This window comes from Staurois parvus, unplaced genomic scaffold (assembly GCF_062004578.1).
Source record: "Staurois parvus isolate SC_StPar_1 unplaced genomic scaffold, SC_StPar_1.0 ptg000019l, whole genome shotgun sequence".
In the NCBI taxonomy this organism is placed as follows: domain Eukaryota; kingdom Metazoa; phylum Chordata; class Amphibia; order Anura; family Ranidae; genus Staurois; species Staurois parvus.
Window position 1 is genome coordinate 28,951,015 of NW_028317815.1, and position 20,816 is coordinate 28,971,830.

The 20,816-nt window shown below is 39.3% G+C and overlaps 1 protein-coding gene across 1 annotated transcript in view; it reads left to right on the forward strand.

Moving 5' to 3' along the window:
* GRM3 (glutamate metabotropic receptor 3) overlaps positions 1-20,816 on the forward strand; it is a 318,817-nt gene that overhangs the window by 110,576 nt on the left and 187,425 nt on the right. The window lies entirely within an intron of this gene.

Here is a 20,816-nt window from a genome sequence, read left to right on the forward strand (position 1 = left end):
TGCAGCTTATGCCTCTTAAAGGTCTGATAGCTGGTCTACAAAAGCTTACATGGAAATTCCAAGAGAGGAGACTCATGCTGGAATCCATTCTGTCACCTCCACTCAACCCCTGTGTTAGCAGCAATGTCCTGAGAAGGGGACAAAGCTCAGATATGCATAATACCAGTGGTTTCCTGGTGCACAGTGACACGTTTAGTTGTAATGCTAATTTCCCTGCCCCTTCAATGGGCAGCCTAGAAGAGGGGTTAAGTGGAGATAGTGGCACCGATGCCAATTTCATTTCCCTACAGGGGTCCACTTCACATTTTTACAGACATGCTTGAAAAAGAATGAAAGAGATTTGATTTGGCATCTCCTTTCAATGTCATTCAATGACACAACTGAAAGCAAATTTGACAAGTAACCTTTATTTTCACTGAGACTCTTTTTTTCACTTCTCAGACTGTCTTTAGGAATTTTCAGAAAATGACCACAGAAAATTTGAAAAAAAGAAGTGACTTGAAAATAAAAGAATAAAGGTATAATGTTTTAGATAGTTTATTATATTTCTAATATAAAATATTTTAGTTTAACATGACATAAGTAAAGGAGAAATGAGGCAACATCAGCAGGTGTGAAAATATGTTTTTCAAATGTTCAAGTATTTGAAAATACTTTGAAAAAACAACCAATAAAAAGTTCAAAAATGCCTCTCTTCACTTCAAGGATATCACTAAGGTTTACACTCACCAGCCACTTTATCAGGTACATCTTGTTAGTGCCAAAAAAATATCCCCCACGCCATTACACCACCACCAGCCTGAACCGTTGATACAAGGCAGGATGGATCCATGCTTTCATGTTTACGCCAAATTCTGACCCTACCATCTGACCCTACCATCTGTCATCTACCTGACGAAGAGGCCCTGCTTGGCTCAGAAACCTTGCCTTCATCTACAAAATGTGCTGAATAAAACTTTTGGCTGGTGACATCTCTTTACATTTAGTGTATTAGGTTCCCAGCCTGTGGTCACTACAGTACCCAGCTATACCGAACAGCCATATCCAGAAAAATGTGCATTGGGAATGTTGTGATTGACCGTTTCTTACAACTTTCACTAAATCCACCCTCTTCCCGCTCCCCCAAGCTAGACTGGGTCATTCATAACATCCATATATGAAATCTTATATTTAATGCTGCTACTCTCTTTTTTCAGAGTAATTGTCAAAATCACAGGCACAGACTCAATGTTTATGACAGGATTATATGAATGCCTATTTTTCTGTTGCAACCCTGCAAGCTAACACAGTCATTAGCTATTACATCAGACCTTAGTCTACATGATTTTTGAGTTTTAGGGTGACAGTGACACTTTGTAGCATTACATTGCATTTACTGTATGTATGATAAAAAAAAAAACAATATAACAGTAACATTTAAAGCTACATTCTACCATTCAATAAAACGTATGTACATTAAAATATTTTAAAATGTTTCAGTAATAATCTAACAAAGCCTTTGCAATTTAAAAACAAGAAGAAATGTTCAATTCAATAACGGGTAAAAACAATGAAATAATTCCTAGCATTCTGTGCAGTTGACTTTAGGCTCTGGGAAACGCTGACCTTTACAAAGAATTTCTGTTTTCCAAATTTCAGAAGAAAATGTCAATGTCTTTTCAGAATCCATCTGCCACACATCTCTATTATCAATTTTTTTTTTTATTGAACAGTACAGATATATCTTTGTCAAACATTCTATAAAAATAATAATAGGCATGCATATTTAATACAATTAGTAAAATGCTACATAGTGTAATATGGATGGACCAATCCTGTTGTAACCTTTAATAGCAATGGTGGCTCTACACATTTTTTTTGGGGGGGAGAGGGTGCCGTGCTGGTGTTGGGAGTTTAAGTAGGGGCGCTAAGTCCCCGACCCTTAATTCCATGTTGAAACAAAAGCAGACAACCTAATAAGAAATTACTTATACAGACAAATTAAAGATCCAACATCATATGGAAACCATTCACATGTAACAAGGACACAGACTGTGCAAAAATCAGTTCTATAATTGGTGTCAGTGGGCATAAGAAGAAACCATTTTTGCCAATATTTGGAAATTATTAGGAGTGACATATTAAGAGGTTCGTTATGTGGGGCACCTGCCTTGAAAGGATGAAAAATAAAAATATGTCTACCGTGGGCTTCTGGGCATGGCCAAAAAGTGTGTGTCATCAATAAAGTGGTGTTGCTTTACAGTGTATGGCTTGTAGTGTACGATCTTTGTCTCTTTTGCTATGCTACGGTTGACACAAAACAGGTCCAGGGGGTACACTGAAGAAACTGTGGGAGTAAAATTGGACCCATTGATGGTGTCAACAGTGGCAGTAATAACCGCCAGCACTGGCATCTGTGCCAGCAATGATAACCACCAGCATGTGTCAGAGCCAGCAATAATAAACCTTAGCAATAAGAACAAGCAAGTGTCAAGGCTAGAAATGATAAACCCAAGCAGTAACTCCCAGCATGTGTCAGGGCCCGCAATGATAACCCCCAGCATCTGTCCGGGTCACCAATGGCAACTCCTGGCAAGGGTCAGGGCAATAACCCCCAGTGCAATAACCCCCAACAATAGCTTGTAGCACAATAACCCCCAGCATAATAATCCCCAGCCAGCACAATTACCCTCAGCTGGTAATAACAATCATTGGTGTCAGTGGGGTAGCATAAGGACAGAAACTTACCAACTCCAGCCCACAGAGAAGCCAGAGATCTATCTAAAAGCCTCAATCACTCATTAAAAAAGTATATAGTCTAGCCAGCAGTAGTAATCATTGGTGGCAATGAGGTAGCATAAGTATAGTAGCTCACCAGCCACAGCCTACAAAAAGCCAGAGATCTGTCCAAAAGACTCTGTCACACATTAAAAAAGTACACACCAAAAGTTCCAGGCTATTTCCCCTTCAAGCCACGATCAACCATTCTTCTCTTATCTGGACATATTTGCTGAGTAATGACAGTCGTGAGCCCCAGCACTCTGCCGCTATAGCCAAAGTGTCAGGAGATGCAGAAATATTCTGCAGACCACAGATAAGTCCCTGATTCATTTCCACCATTGCTTGTTCTCTAATAAAAATAAATGCAAACACTGACAATGGTGGCCATGCCTCCCATGTTTACACATATGAAAAAAAGGGACACAGAAGTGTAAATAACATGTGAATACAGCTTATGGGGGCATAACTAGACTCTAAAGTCTACTCTCTGTATACACTGCATATATATCTGTCATTTATGTGTATGAGGAGCCTGAGATCACAAGGGTGGCCTTTTGCATACTTCCTGCCCAAGTACCCCAGGGAAGTAAGACAGGGCCAATATCTGTGGTGAACATGCATGCACAATTGTGAGCACACCATGATAAGTGCATGCGCAAAGTTGTGTCTTCTCAGGCTTTGCTACACATGAAAATGTGCACACTTGTGCAAACACACATGAGACTGATCACTTGAAAAATCTTCCTGACAATATGCTACAGTATACTATATAATTGTGCCTTGCCTGTGGAATGCATAAACTTCAGCACAAAGGGTCATACTTCATACAAAGGATCCAAACAAAACTTTTCCATTACACACACTTGTCTGCCAGCAGAATATAAAAATCTAACACATTGTCGGAGTCTACCTTAAAGAAGAACCTAACTGAAACAGTCGGGGACTACTTGACAACTGCTAAGACAATAAATGCTTAAGTTAGATATACTGTATGTAACATACAAGTTAGAGTATTCAGTGCAAGAGTAAGGACTGTGTAATGTTCAACATAGTGTATTGCACGGGTCAGTCCTATACCTTGTACAGAGCATTGTTCAATAATGTGTAATGTACAACAAACGTTACACAGTGCAGGGCTTGACGTTGAATCTTTTTTGGGGGACTTTTTTTTTTTTTTTTTACAAAGGACTTGTCAGAATCTGTTGTTGTGTTTTTATTCACTTTTTACACTTTTTTATGAATGAGTAGGGGTACTATGTATCCCATACTCATTTAATTTGGGGGGGGAGTGGGATCTGGGGGCCCTTTTGTCAACGGGAGCTTCCAGATTCCGATAAGTCATCCCCCTGCAGACCCCTACAACCACAGCCCAGGGTTGTGGGGAAGAGGCCCTTGTCCCCATCAACATGGGACAAGGTGATTTGGGGGGAGCCCCCCCTACTCCGAAGCACCCCCTATGTTGAAGGCATGTAGCCTGGTACGGTTCAGGAGGGGAGGTGCATCCCCCCCCTTTCCTGACCTGCCGGGCTGCAAGATCAGATAAGGGTTTGGTATGGATTTTGGGGGGACCCCACTTCCTTTTTTTTAATTTTGGCATGGCGTTCCCCTAAAAAAAGGGAGGGACCCCATGCATTTTTTTTTTCATTTTTAATTGGCAGTTTTCTTTTATTTGCATTCAGCTATTAGCGGGAAACCAGCTGACTGCCGATGAGTCATCGGTTGTCAAGGACGAGGGGGGCCAGCTTCCCGACCCTCTACTTAGCAACAAGCTATTCTTTGCACAGAATTTGGATCTGTCAATCAATTTTCAACTGATTCGAATTCCGTTTGTTTCAAAAACTAGGATTTCGTTAAAAATTCAATAGATTAAACAACATTTAATGAAAAAAATGGATATTGGTAAAAAAAAAAAGGTGTGTTGGATCCAAATCACATAAATATAGATGAGGAAATAACTTGGAGGCGACTTCCATTAAAGTCTATGGGCACAAGTTGGATAGAAGTCGCCTTGAAGTAGTACAGGAACTTTTTCTAAAGTCAGAGCGACTTCAATAGTGCTAATTACATCAGCTCTCATTGACTAACTTGAGATTTCACATGTCAATTGACTTGGGGTCTCACAAGTCGGATTCCAAGTCACGGCAGTGTGAACCGACCCAAAAGGATTATTGCCACAGAGGTTTTACAATCTTTATTATCATAACCACTTCACTGCTGGAAGGCTTTACTCCCTTCCTGACCAGGACATTGTTGTACTTTAACTGGCAATTGCTCAGTCATGCAACACTGTACCCAAATTAAATTTATACCATTTTCACACAAATAGAGATTTTGTTTGGTGGTATTTAATCACCTTTGGGTTTTTATTTGATATATAAATGAAAAAATGTATGATTTTGTTTGTTTGTTTTTCTGTTTCATTCAACATTTTGCAAACAAATAATCTTTCTTCCTACATTTAGGCCAAAATGTAGTCACCTACATTTCTTTGTTAAAAATAACCCAAATCAATGGATATTATTTAGACCGTGTGATAAATATAGAGTCTATAAACTATGGGGTATATATTTGAAAATAGATCAGTCCTGATCTACTGACAGGCTCATTTCTTGAAGCTCTAAAATGCTAGGACAGTACAAATACCCCTCAAATGACCCCTTTTTGGAAAGTACACAGTCCAAGTTATCTAGTAAGAGCCATGTCAAGTTTTTTGAAGTTGTAATTGTTTTGTCACAATTATTTGGAAAATGAAAAAATGAAATGACATTTTTTTCCACCTTTTTTTACATACTGTCACTAGTGCAGTACAGTGTCATAATATGACTGGTGTGGTGAAGATTAGGGATAGTGACTGGTGACAGGATGTAAAAAAAATAAATATTTTTAATTACATTTTTTTTAACTTTTTTCTTTTTTTTTCTTTTTTTTTCTTTTTGTACTATTTTTTACATCAGGGGTCATCAGGGATTTTTTTTACACTATTTTGGTTATAATTGTTTTCATTCATGACAGCTTGCTTTCTATTTTGATGATGGGATTGGCTACAGCTAAACACATGGTACAGGGTGTCGGGTACCATGTGATAGCTGTGGGTCAAACACAACATCTCAATAGGAAGCAAGCAGGTCATGAATGGAAGCCATTTATGATAGTTTCTCTTACATTGTGATCATGTGATTGCTATGATTGCTTACAGCAGCCACAGGGGAAGAAGGGGGGTGCCAGTGGGCATGCACTAGGCAACATACCATTACATCACTTAGGGCTCGTTCACACTAGGCTGTTTTGCCAACGCTTGCCAAACGCCCCTATAGCGTTTGGCAAGCGTTGGTCCGGCGTTTGCGGAGCGTTATTAACGCTCGGCAAATGCTCCGCAAACGCCGCATGCGCGGTTTAGTGGCGGTTGCTAGGCGTTTACCGAGCGTTAATAACGCCCCACAAACGTCTATAATGCAGTTTGAGTGGTGTTACCGCTCCGCAAACGCCCCGCAACCGCGTCGCAACCGCACCGCAAACGCCGGCCGGGCGTTTGCGGAGCAGCACCATAGACGAGAATAGGAGGCTTCAAAGCCTCCTGACTCGTCCAGAGGCGTCCGTTTTGCCACGACGCGACGCGACGCGACGCAAACGCTCCCGTTAGAACAGCACCATGTGCTGTAATGTACAGAATTGGCAGAGGCGTTTGGGAAGCGGTAAAAACGCTTACCAAACGCCTCTCTGCCGCCTGCACACAAGGCTAGCGTGAACGTAGCCTAAATGTACTGTGGGCAGGTGGCAAGTGGTTAAACAGAAAGGTAAAAAGTTCAGTGAGTGCATTTTCAGTTTTAGGTTTAGAGAATGCATTTGTACTAAAAACACATACAAATGTTGCAAACATTGAGACATTAGCTTTATTGACAGTTAATATCAACTGTATTTCAGGCTTCTAGATGTATTTAATAGTTTGTACACTAGTTCCGTTACAAAAAAAAAAATCAGAAATACTTTAGAATTTAGGATGAACAAGAAATAAAAGAAGAGAGGGATGCAGAAACAATAAGGTGACATTATGTCCTCAAGGTATTACTTTGAACAAAAAACAGTATGGCAGCCTGACAATCCTCGCATTTGCATGAAAGTGACTCTGTCAATTGAAAAAAAAAAAAAAAAATGCTGACAAGTATGAAAACTAAGCACCTGGAATTTGGGGCAGACAGGTGGCACTAGATATTGCTGCACTTCCAGATCTCTGCACATCATACCTGTCAGAAACATTTGTTTTCTTTTTTGGTTGGAAAAGTGACACAGGCTCTTTAAATATCTACCCCCAATATGTCCCAAATGTCTATATACTGAAACTTATAAATTGATAATAATTGAAAGTGGCATGACCTAAAACATGAGAATAAAAGAATATTTAGGTAAGTATGATATGTACTACATACAAAATATTCAGGTACATGCACATGTGTTTGAATATGCTTTTCTCCATAGTACATTTATCTTAAGTTTTTTTTTCATCTTTTTTCTTTGATCCTTTAGCTTTTCATAGGTACCTCTGATGAAATAATTTATTATGTATCCTTGAAACATCATGAGCAAGCAGCTTGTGCACTACAGACTGAGGTCCACTGTGGTTAGCTGCATCAATATAAAATGAAAAAGAATGAATCACAAGCAGGAGTCCATAATAAAAAATACTGCAACAGTGTGCCTATTTCTCATAGACAGCTATATGGACAATTATTTCATTATTTCCATTGTGTTCAACAGTAAGTCAGCTTTAATAACACTACAAATAATGAAATTATGTATTATTTTTAAAAAAACTCACACGGTTACATAAAAAAGAAAATGGGTAAGCATCCTAAAATTAGTCAACATCCTGGAAAATGGAAATATGGTAAAGTAGGGGACTGCTAGGTATGAACAAGGTACAGTGAACCTGGCCTTGGTCATACAAAAATAGCATTGATAAGTGGGACTATTGGAAACTCGAGATTTACCTAGCATGTCAAGAGTGGATAAAAAAAAGACATATATTGGACAGACATTTTGGACAATTTGCCTACAAACAATAAAGAGCCATAAAAAAGTGAGCAAGTATGGTACGTGGAAATCCATCAAAAAACTGTAAAGGAACATGTAGAAAGAGCAGGAATTAAAAGGCAATACACAGAAGCTATGTTTTCATCTGACGTTACTCTACTGAAAATAGACAAAGCAAAGTGTTATAATGCACTGCAAAGTATCTGTCATTTTTTTTAATGGCAGCATCAAAAGAAGATCATCATTTCAGGATTCTCATAAAGTTTCTTCATTGCCAAAAGTGGAAGAAGAAAGGTAGCATCAGTCATTTCAAGTTGAGCTTAGCCCTATTTACATTAATCTGAGCTAAATATTGTTCCTCTGTAATGTTTATAGCGCACACTCATTCATGTGTCTCACTCAAATACCCATCTCTTCACTGTTAAAAAAAAAAATGCTTGAATGTCTTAATAAACAGTTATGTAATTTCCCATAAATTGAGTGAAAGTTGCAATAGACAGCCTCCTTTCCACACCAAAAAAAACGGTGGCTTTCAGTTTGTATGTAAGAATTTCATATGACACAATATACACTGTAAATATTTATCATGACAAATATATGCCTGTAATGTCTCTGCATTTGCAAATGAGAATGTTGTACATTTTTGAAAAATGTATTTACATTTATTTTATACAATTATGAAACCAAATATCCTAGATGCAACAAATCGAAAGGTCCATAAATGATGACGCATAAATGAAGGCAGCAGGTGTGGCCAGTATCATAATAGTAACCAGAAGTGTAAAGACAAAGGCCAAGGTCCAGCAGGAGGCCTCTGCAGAAGCCAACAACCATTATGAGGAGCCGTTTTCTGTAAAAGTTGACTCACAAGATGATGTAGAGGCTTTTCTGACTATGTTTAGCACACAGATGAGAAGGAGGGGTGGCCACAGGACCAGTGGGCCAGCCCCATTGCCCTGTTCCTAACAGGGGAACCACAGAAGGCCTACTATGTCCCATCTGTGGATAATTTCAAGGATTACAAAAGATTCAAGGGAGAGATCTTAGCCCGCCTTGGGGTGACTCTGGCTTTCCAGGCACTCCTTATGCACCTCTTGAGGTATTGTGCTGGCCAGTGACCATGGTCCCAAATAAAAAAACTTTCCACCAAGTGAATACAATCAAAGAAGTTGACAGGACTGCAAGACGCAACACAGGTTATTGTGGACCACTACCTGCAGGCATTACCTAATGAGCTGCAGCATTTGGTTAGCCACAAAGAACCCCAAACAATGGACTGACTGTTGCAGATGGTAGAGCAGTACACCCTTGTAGAGGATCTACAAGAACATGCAAGTCCTAAGGAGCACTGCCAATGCAGAAGGCAAAGCCAATGACAATCCCCATAACCAGCATTCAGGAGAGTCAAGAAGCAATCATCCCAGTGTCCCTGAGGTCTGCTCTGGCATGGAGGAATCAAAACGTGCTGTGCTGGTGATGCCACTCCAAGTGCCATGCCCAGACTTAATGTCCCCTGCAGGAAGAAACCATGGAATGTGGGGCTACCCAAAGGATGTCCTTCTAAACCCAGAAGGTCTGTGCAGCCCATCTGGAGCTGACTGAGGAGTGGCTCAAGTGCAACATCTGGGTAAACCAAATCTATGCCTGAGCTCTTCTGAATACAGGTAGCATGATAACACTTGTCCATACTGGGGTAACTGAGAAAATAAGCCTCATTTCTAATAATCTTCAGTTGGTTGGTATACACAAGGACACTAAAGGGAATCTGCTGATACCAGTGACAATCACAGCAGTATCTGGCACAGTTACCCAAATACATGATATCATTGTGAAGTGGGACTGTCCTTTATTCATGCAACTTTGAGTCAATGTAAGCAAAGGACTGCCTGTAAAGGGTGACCATACAAATCCCTTTGATGGGCTGGACATTGAGACTTTAGAAACTGTTGACAATGTTGCACCTTTGGAAGATGTCTCACAGGATAAGTAGACCACTGGGGGAGGGAGGTGCAGAAACTCTTATCCAGGTCATGGTTAGGCAGAACATAGAGGAAACCTCCCTATTACATTTTATAACTGAGAGTGGATGAAGGGAGAGGTATCTCTAATCCTACACACCCTGACCTGGAGTGTCATGGGGCACATTTGGTTCCACCAAAACCCCACACTAACAAAATGCCTGGGAAAAGGTTACAGTGATTAATGTGGTGTTACTGCCTATGGCCAAGAAATGGTTTTCCTATTTTGCAGTCATTGGTGAACTGCTATATGGAGTAATCAAATCCAGGATGGAGTGGTTGACCAATTACTAGTCCCCCAGCCTTTCAGGCACATGGTACTCGACAGGTACACAATGACACATCAGGAAGTCACCTGGGGCTAAGAAAACAGAGGTATGGATAACAGATCAGTTCTACTGCCTGGGAATTACTGCAGTGGTAAAAAGGAAGTTCATATCCTACCTGTCAGCTAACTGCACAAGTATCACATTTTAGGAACCCGCTGGTGCCACTTCCCAATATCGAGGTGTTATTTGACTGTATTGCAATAGATTTTGTGGGCCCTTTAGTGAAGTCAGCTTGGGCTCCCCAGTACATCCTTGTGGTACTCAATTATGCCACCAGGTATGCAGAGGCAGTGCCTCTGAGAAAGACCTCCTCAAAAGCAATTGCCAGGGAATTGTTTGACATGTTCTCTAGGACCAGGCTCCCTGAAGAGATTTTTACAGACTAGGGAACTCCATGTCAAGGGTGATGACAGATCTGAGTAAGTTAATTCAGATCAAACATTATGTACCACTGCCTAAAATCACAAAAAGACAGGCTAATCAAGCGGTTTATTTAAAACCCTAAATGTAATGCTTAAGAAGATTGTGCAAAGAGATGGTAAAGATTGGGACTGCCTACACCTGGCACTGATGTTTGCCATTAGAAAAGTAACTCAGATGTCCACTAGATTTTTCCCATTTGAGTTGATATGCAGGTAAAGACCATGGGGACTGCTTAACCTGGTGAGAGAAACATTATAAATAAATCTCTTGGTGAGAGAACATTCTAAATACTTTTTTATGTTTTCTTAAGTGGTCACATTTCCTCTGTTCTCAGCTACACAAGGGAGTTAGAGAGGTGGTGGTGGAGACTATAGGGTGGGCGTGTCAGCAGAAGGCAGAGAGAAAGCATGCTGTGTTCCCAAGTAGAAGGTGAAGAAGAAAACTGACCACATTTGGATAGATGTGCTTCTATTCCTAGAAAGGTCAGTTTGAAGAAGGAAAGTAGGGGGGCTGGCAGGATCACCGGGTATTTCACACAAATGAAGAAATGCAATGAGAACAGAACACTTTTTTATACAAGTACATGGTAACACAGATACAGGTATAACTCGAAAAATTAGAATATTGTGCAAAAGTTCATTTATTTCAGTAATGCAACTTAAAAGGTGAAATTAATATATGAGATAGATTCATTACATGCAAAGCAAGATAGTTCAAGACCTGATTTGTCATAATTGTGATGATTATGGCTTACAGCTCATGAAAACCCCAAATCCACAATCTCAGAAAATTGGAATATTACATGCAATTGATAAAACAAGGATTGTACATAGAACAATATCAGACCTCTTAAACGTATAAGCATGTATATGTATTCAGTACTTGGTTTGGGCCCCTTTTGCAGCAATTACTGCCTCAATGCGGCATGGCATGGAAGGTATCAGCCTGTGGCACTGCTGAGGCTTTATGGAAGACCAGGATGCTCCAATAGCGGCCTTCAGCTCTTCTGCATTGTTCGGTCTCATGTCTCTCATCTTTCTCTTGGCAATGCCCCATAGATTCTCTATGGGGTTCAGGTCAGGCGAGTTTGCTGGCCAATCAAGCACAGTAATCCCACGGTCATTAAACCAGGTTTTGGTGCTTTTGACAGTGTAGGCAGGTGCCAAGTCCTGCTGGAAAATGAAGTCAGCATCCCATAAAGCTTGTCTGCGGAAGGAAGCATGAAGTGCTCCAAAATCTCCTGGTAGACGGCTGCGTTGACCCTGGACTTAATGAAGCACAGTGGACCACCACCAGCAGATGACATGGCTCCCCAAATCAACACAGACTGTGGAAACTTCACACTGGACTTCAAGCATCTTGCAGTGTGTTCCTCTCCATTCTTCCTCCATACTCTGGGTCCTTGGTTTTCAAATGAGATGCAAAAGTTACTCTCATCAGAAAAGAGGACTTTGGACCACTGAGCAACAGACCAGGTCTGTGTTTCTTTAGCCCAGGTAAGACGCTTCTGTTTGTTGTTCAGGAGCGGCTTGACAAGAAGAATACGACATTTGAAGCCCATGTCCAGGATCCGTCTGTGTGTGGTGGCTCTTGATGCACTGACTCCAGCCTCAGTCCACTCCTTGTGAAAGTCCCCAACACTTTTGAATGGCCTTTTCCTGACAATCCTCTCAGGCTGCGGTCATCCCTGCTGCTTGTGCACTTTTTTCTTCTACGCTTTTCCCTTCCACATAACTTTCTATTAATGTGCTTTGATGCAGCACTTTGGGAACATCCAAATTCTTTTGCAATTACCTTTTGAGGCTTTACCTCCTTATGGAAGGTGTCAATGATGGTTTTCTGCACAACTGTCAGGTCAGCAGTCTTTCCCATGATTGTGATTCCTACTGAACCAGACTGAGAGACCATTTAAAGGCTCTGGAACCCTTTGCAGGTGTTATGACTTAATTAGCTGATTAGAGTGGGACACTTTGAGCCTAGAATATTGTACCTTTTCACAATATTCTAATTTTCTGAGATTGTGGATTTGGGGTTTTCATGAGCTGTAAGCCATAATCATCACAATAATGACAAATCACGGCTTGAACTATCTTGCTTTGCATGTAATGAGTCTATCTCATATATTAGTTTCACCTTTCAAGTTGCATTACTGAAATAAATGAACTTTTGCATGATATTCTAATTTTTCGAGTTTCACCTGTACATATCAGAAATGTGAAATGTTGGGGTAACGTACACTGTAAGCAAGCCAAAACCAGAAAATCTGAGATTTCAGACATAAATGGTCTACAGACAAGCTCTTATTACCCCATATGCACTTTCAAAATTAATTGTTTTTTGAATGATTGGATAATCTCCATTTGTTATCTAAAAGGCAAAAAAAGCAAGCATAAGGTCATCAACATTTATCTAGGCCTTATCACCAGAGGCTAAAAAACCATATACAATACGACCAACAACAAGCTTCCTGCAGTCTTTTGAAACAACTGTTTCTGCACTATACATGTGGGTATAATTTGTCTGCTAGATACATTTGTAGAGTGTGTCAGTTTCCCAGCATGCAGTGCAAACGTCTAATTGTCTCTTTCCAGCATAATGTCACAGATTTTCAATCTACATAGCCATTGTATTTATATAATATTGACAACATGCTTGGGATACAACTGACATTTTCCATGACAGGTGATACACATGCACATGATGCATTTCACTAACTTTACAATTCATAAATACAGAGTTTTTGATTTTTATATGGGAGACACAGTTTAAACGTGATATTTAATAGTTTAAATCTGATATTTATTAGTTTATATCTGACATTTAATAGTTTAAACATGATAGTTAATTTACACATGGAATGTGTTCCCGGCACAGTCGACCAATCTTGTAAGTGTCCAGGTCAATTTGTCCTAGAAGATACATTTTCAGGAAATTTCTAGTTTAGCTATTTATTTTATTACTACCACAAACAAATGGGGCTCTAATTGGAATTGGGACACGGTCATTTCACAAACAGCCAGAGGACTAATCATGTTGGATTTTCTGTAGTTATTGTTTTTTTGAGCCTTGATCAGGTTTCTTTTCTCTTTCCAAACCAGATGGCATTCAATACACATTAGCATAATTAGCTTCTAATTTCACAAGAACTGTTTTTTTTCTCAGTGTCCCTTAAAACACCATTTCATTAGAAAGATTTTCAAGCTCCTAAGCGCTCTATGGCAGCTTAGCACAATAGCACTGCGTGACTGAACATAAAAAAATAAGACATTATAAAAGAGCATAAAAGGAGTATGTTTAACTTTCATTTTTCGACATTAATTTACAGTCCTGTCTTGTTTTAGCCATACAGCATTGCATTTACTTTTGTGACATTATTTTTATCCACGAGAAATCAAATTATTTTGTTACATAGGAAAATAGCCTATTACTTCAAAGAAAAAGGTGTGTGCTCATTGCCTGTGACTGTCTGCTTTTCTAAATTTTCTTTATTTTACTTTTATCAAGCTGTTTGCACTGCAGGAAAAAAAACTATTCTTAAGCAAATTCCTGTCTTTCTTGATGTGGAATACATACTGTGTTTTTTTATGGGTCTAACATAGAAAGCATCCCTGAGCCACCAGCAAGGCAACCATTCTCTAGTAAAACTTCCCTGGAACTCATAAACAATGTTGTAAACCTACAACACTTAATACCATGTATGACACTGTATGCACATCCATTGTGTTCTTTCTTCTCTTGTTTCTCTTTATTTTTTATTTTGTTTGCTTACAGGTTTATTTTGCTCACATTTTGTATTTACTACCTTATTTTCATAAAGGTCAGTTGTTTGGCTTCCATAGGCTGCTGGTCATACGTTAATTGCTGATCTAAATTATATGCTACCTATGAAACCTATGTGTTGTAATCAATGCTGTCCTTTTGTTGCTACTAAATCTGCAGTATGCATTGTTTTCTTTTGATGTTATACTTGATAAAAAACAAATAAAAATTAATTGAACCTAAACAGACCACAGCCACTTTTTTTATCATTGATTTGGTAGTAATTCAGCCATAGCACCTGAATGTAAAAATGTTGCATAAAAAAATGACCAAAATTTGTTGCATGCATCAGAAACAGCAAGAAAACTCTTTAACAGCTTTCATAAATTTGGATCAGAATTTTCTAATATATCCATAATGCCAGAATAGTATAACAAATGCTTTATTACTTGATGTTCTCCCCAGTGAGTCTTATTACCAAGACCGAGTATACAAGAGAATCATACATATAATGATGTTTGTGCCTACTACTTTCTAATTTACATAATATTTTTTCACTTTCACCTTCTTTGAATTGTTATTTGAAGTGAAGTACCAGAGTCATGAAGATAGTGTTCTGTACAAAATGTGCCCCAAAAAATAAAAGCTAGAAGTCAAGAAAGTAAACCAAGGGCAGGAAAATGCAAGTGGTGGCAGGCATTAAGCATCTGTTTTTGCCTAGGATGGGTGCGCCCCCTTACAGTGCCAAACCACCTCTACCAACAACCACCCCTGTCAAAGGAGTAATTCTCAAGGCAGGAAGTCACAAGATGCCTTCATTGTTAGATTGCATGAAGTATGTTTTGAGCCATGAACTGTTGGCAAGATTTGCAGATCCCTCGTTGGACAAAGTGGAGTGAAAGAGGCTTAAGACATAAAATAACTTGAAATATCATTTTTAGACTGTTTCTGAAGATCACATTCCAAAGTTGTGATATATAGTAATGTTGCTCTGTTTCTTTGCACATAACAAGCCATTACAGTAACAGGGTAATTTTATCATATTGAATAAATGATACTTAATTCCCCTGAATAGTGTGTGCTATACCATTTAAAGTGCTATTAAACTCAAAAGCAAACACTTATTATATTGCAGTTTGCAGATTCTTAGATGTAGTGGCTACATTCATTTTCTTCCTTAGACTTTCTTCTATTTTCAGCTGGTAATCCAGTCTGTTGCTTTTTAAAAGAACATGCTCTCCTGCAGATGTATCAATTAGAAGGATAAATTAAAGCATGTTAAACCAATAGCAGGGGTGCTTGCAATGATTAGCTTTTATTTATTTACGTAAAACCTATATCCCAAATACAAATATAAAAATAAACTGTTGCTGTAACTGCTTATAAATTGTTAGCTGGAGTTTGACTTCAGTTTGTTAATGTATTTAACCACTTGTCCACTGGGCACTTCACCCCCTTCCTGCCCAGGCCAATTTTCAGCTTTCAGCACTGTCACACTTTGAATGACAATTGCGTGGTCATGCAACACTGTACCCAAATGAAATTGTTATCCTTTTTTTGAGACATATAAAGGTTTCCTTTTGGTAGTATTTAATCGCCAAGTGTTTTTTTTGCTAAACAAATTAAAAAGACCGAACATTTTGAAAAAAAAAAGGTTTTCTTTTCTGTTATAAAATTTTGTAATAATAAAAAAAGTGTTCATTCTCCTTCATTGATGTGCGCTGATGAGACTGTACTGATAGATGGCACTGATAGGCGGCACTGATGAGAAGGCACTGACAGGAGGCACTGATGGTCACTGACAGGCATTACTGATAGGCACTGAAAGGCAGCACTGATGGGCACTGATTGGTGGCAATGATAAGCGGCACTGATGGAAACTCAAGGGAGTCTTGGATGGGCATTGATAGATGGCACTGATGAGGAGGAACTGATAGTCAGCACTGATGGGCATTGATAGGCATCACTGATAGGCACTGAAAGGTAGCAGTGATCAACACTGATAGGCAGCACTGATGGGCACTGATAGGCAGCACTGATGGCCACTGATAGGCAGCACTGATGGGCACAGACAGGAATCACTAATGGGCACTGAAAGGCAGCTCTGATAGGGCTGCACTGATAATCAGGGCAATGATGATCAGTGCCCTGATTATAAATGTAGATGTCCCCTCTGAGGATTTCCGCTTCCATGGTTGGTGGTGTCAGTGGAGAGCAGGGGCGGACTGACAACTCATGGGGCCCCCAGGCAATAGGGGATCATGGGGCCCCTGTGTCCTTGCCCAAACTCAAAAAAGCCTATGAAAAAGGTACCAGGGGCATCTCATGGGGCCCCCTACTGACCCTGGGCCCTCTGGTAGTGCCCGAGTTTCCAAATGGTCAGTCCGCCCCTGGTGGAGAGTGCAGTTAAGTTCAAAAAACTTTTACATGAGTTCCTTAGTGAACACAATGTACAGGGATGTTGAAAAGACACACAAACACACACACGCACACATACACACACACAAACACGTTCTTGGATAACTTAAAATTGTATTCAGCAAAGCATACCGAATTCCTCTTTAATACAAACTGGAACATGCTTCCTTAAATTACTGGAAGAGTCACAGTCAGCACAGTCAGCAAAAACACTGCCAGTATTTCTTTTGGACTTTAGTAATTACAAGTTCTGCTCATAAAATATTACCCTCTGGCATACTTCTGCCTTAAATAAATGACACGACTATGGGGACATGGTGACTGCTTTCAATCCATGTGTAAAATGTTTGCATTTGTTTATATGCAGACATTAGCAAGATATTCTTGTCAAAATGCACCTAGAGTCCAATTAAAAAATAAAAACTAATGGCTGAAACCTGATCAAGCTAACTCAGAAGATGTGCATAAATCTGTTCATTTAATATATCCAAGTAATGTGTTAAATCTAAAAGACATAGGCCAGACATCATTAAACAGTCTTTAAATTGTATATATATATATATATATATATATATACTGTAAATCTATATTTACACTTGCTCACAGGACTCAAATTCTGTCCAATTTTGCACCCCATAAAAGCTGCTGTATTTAAGTACTGACATCCATGTCTATATATATAAATGGGCAAATTGGCAGCAATACCTTGTTACATCTAGAAAGGAGAAGGAAATAGCAGTGGCGCTGAACTTTATATTCTTTCTCTGTTCATAGATTTCCTTTTATGTAAGGAAGCCTTGTGTTCAAAGGATCTTTTTCAAATGAGTTCATGATTCCAATGTAATTGAAAGCAGTTCTGCACCAATTCAGAATTTGTCATACTCCAAGCAGCTAAAGTACATCATTGGCAGACTTCAGAATGACCGCTAATAAGTATATACGTATGTGACATTACACCTGTGTCAACCATATAGTCATTTGCTAGAAATGCACAATCTTCTACAAAATAAAATATTCAGATCGTGCAAGGACAGTTTCAAAATATTTGATTTAGGTAAGTGCAATTATGGGAGCTCAGATAAGAATATTGGTGTTTTATTAAGTTGTGGCTTCTTCCAGATCCCACAAAAGGTGCTACCATAGAGGTTTTTCGAAAAACTTTATAATGCATATTTTTCCTCCCCTAGTTCTTCCCATGTCATCAACATGCTAACAACATGTTTAAATAAAACCTTTAAGTGTTTATTACACACCTTTTTTTTAGAACCGGAGACCCACTAGAACTTTCTTTTTGCAATGAAGGCAGACCATGGCTGGTGGAAGGGGTCAGCAGGGTGCTGTACATAGCTTCCTAAAAACATTACAGCATCCTACCTCAATACTCCTCTCAAGAACCCTCAGTTCTGATGCAAGCAGTGAGCTGGCTCTTGGGAAGCTTAATGTAAATGCAAATATGCCTTGATATCAGTCTGGTGGAATGGGAAATTCCTAGGGGGGCTGCAGTAATGCCCACATTTTATGCTAAGAAATGAAAGGGGCAAACTAGGGATAATAAGGCTGGGAAGGAAAATGATAGATGTTGTTGGATGTCCTCCAGCTAGGAAATGAGACAGGCTTTAGTTTGACTTGCTACAGATTCTAGTGCACACTGTGAGTTTCTTGGCAATATTAAACAAAATACGAGCACTTGTATTCAAATCTTTGAATATTTAATATTAGAAATTTAACAGAAGACCTCTGTGTCAGTGTCTTTTCTGGAATGAATCCTTCCCTAGCACCTAAAGGGTTGATAATGCAAATGGCTATATGGTGTTGTTTGTGACCTACTAATAGAAATTGTACTTTAAAAAGTAGCAGGTATATCTTCACTGAAAAAAATGCATACATTTATTTAAAGTTTGTCTAAAATAAAGAACAAAAACCAGTCCTTAGATGTTGTAGCTGCATTAGTTTTTTTTGTTCATGTTTTTTTTTTTCATGTGATGATCCTGACAGTAAATTTCTCTCCTATGTTGACAATCCTCATTTAGTGTACTGTATCAGTGCAGCACAATCACCTTAAGTCAAAGGGGGGGGTGATTTATTAAAGCTTCTATGCCACTTTTCTGACATGAATCCCTCTTTTTAATGTATTCCGGCAAATTCATGAAGCATTTGGGACACTTTTGGTTCTGACAGAGACTCGTGTACCATATTCAGATACTGAGCCCTACTGAGGAAGCCCGCATCTGGGGCATAAGGTGTATAGGTGGAAGGAGCTGGACTATAGACATTTTGAATTGATGACCAACCGGGAGAGCAGGGTGGGGAGCCATGTGATGAAATATACATTATATGCTGGCTTGTTTCCTACATCTTGTAAGTGTTTTTGTTCTGGGCGCTAATAAATCATTTTATAAATAGAGAGCACTATGGTTCAATTTTTCTGTTTTCAGTAATACATATTATATAAGAGCATCAGCTGGAGGTGTGTATACTGTTTCGGTGCTGGGAGAGGAGCAGGAGGAAAACCACAGAGCGTGTACACAAGTGAGTCCGTATGTTGAGCACATAATGACCTATTGATGAGGTCATAAAGTGAGGTGAGCAGGTTTTTAACCTTATGGTGGTGGCACGGTTGGTACTGAAGAAGAGAGATTTATTTTATATACATTGCACAGTGGTGTTATAAGAGACTTTTTCATGGGAGCTCTAATTATTGTTTTTGATTGATTTTTTATATGAGATATTAGTTTTTTGCGCTACACTATATTGTTAGTCACCAAATTCAGACAGTTCTAAAATGCACCGCTTTTACATTGTGTTGCATTGAATGCACTGCTTTTACATTCTTCCACATTGAATGTGCCAAATGTAAAAGTAGAGCTGATTAAGTATACACCAACTTTCTTTTGGAGTACAGAGAGAAAAAACAGTTTCAGACAGATTTTGCGAAAGTGTCTTGTGTGCATTCTAAAAGTGGCACAGCATGAGCCAAATTCAAGTACAAGTTCTAGACAGTTATAAGAATTTGGTGTGCGCCATTCTTTCTGAATTCCAAGGTTTAGTGTGTTGAGATTACAGAAACCTCCCTTTCTTCTCCTCTCCAAAACAAAGTGTAGAACTGGGCAGGGCTTATAACACTGTATGAGATTTCAGTGTAGCATGGGAAAGAGGAAAGGATGTTATAAATTCACTGCATTTCTGGCAGAATCAATAGATATGTTTTACTTATCTAACAAATGTAGTTACTTACTGTATTTTCAATGAAACAAACAAAAAGGGAGCAAATAAAAGATGTCCATTGTTGAGGCTTAAACTAACTGGTACACCTTGCTAGCACCATTCTGGACCCCCTTTTGCCTTCCAAACTGCCTTAATTCTATGTGGCATAGATTCAACAAGGTGTTGGAAACATTCCTCAGAGATTTTGGTTCATATTGACATGATAGCATCATGCAGTTGCTGAAGATTTGTTGGCTGCACATCAATAATGAAAATCTCCAGTTTCACCACATCCTAGGTGCGCTATTGGATTGAGATCTGGTGACTGTGGAGGTCATTGGGGTACAATGAACTCATTATCATGTTCAAGAAACCAGTTGGAGATGATCTGAGCTTTGAGACATGGAGCATTATCCTGCTGGACGTAGCCATCAGAAGATGGCTACACTGTAGTCATAAAGGGATGGACATGGTCAGAAACATTACTCAGGTAGCCCATAGCATTTAAATGATGCTCAACTGGTACTAAGGGGCCTAAAGTGTACCAAGAAAATATCCCCATTACACTACCACCATCAGTCTGAACTCTTGATGCAAGGTAGGATGGATCCATGCTTTCATGTTGTTTATGCCAAATTCTGACCCTACCATCTGAATGTCACAGCTGAAATCGAGACTCATCAGACCAGGCAACATTTTTCCAATCTTATATTGTCCAATTTTGGTGAGCCTGTGCAAATTGTAGCCTCAGTTTCCTGTTCTAAGCTAACAGGAGTGGCACCCAGTATAGTCTTCTGCTGCTGTAGCCCATCTGCTTCAAGGTTCAATGTGTTGTGTGTTCAGAGATGGTATTATGCATACCTTGGTTGTAACAAGT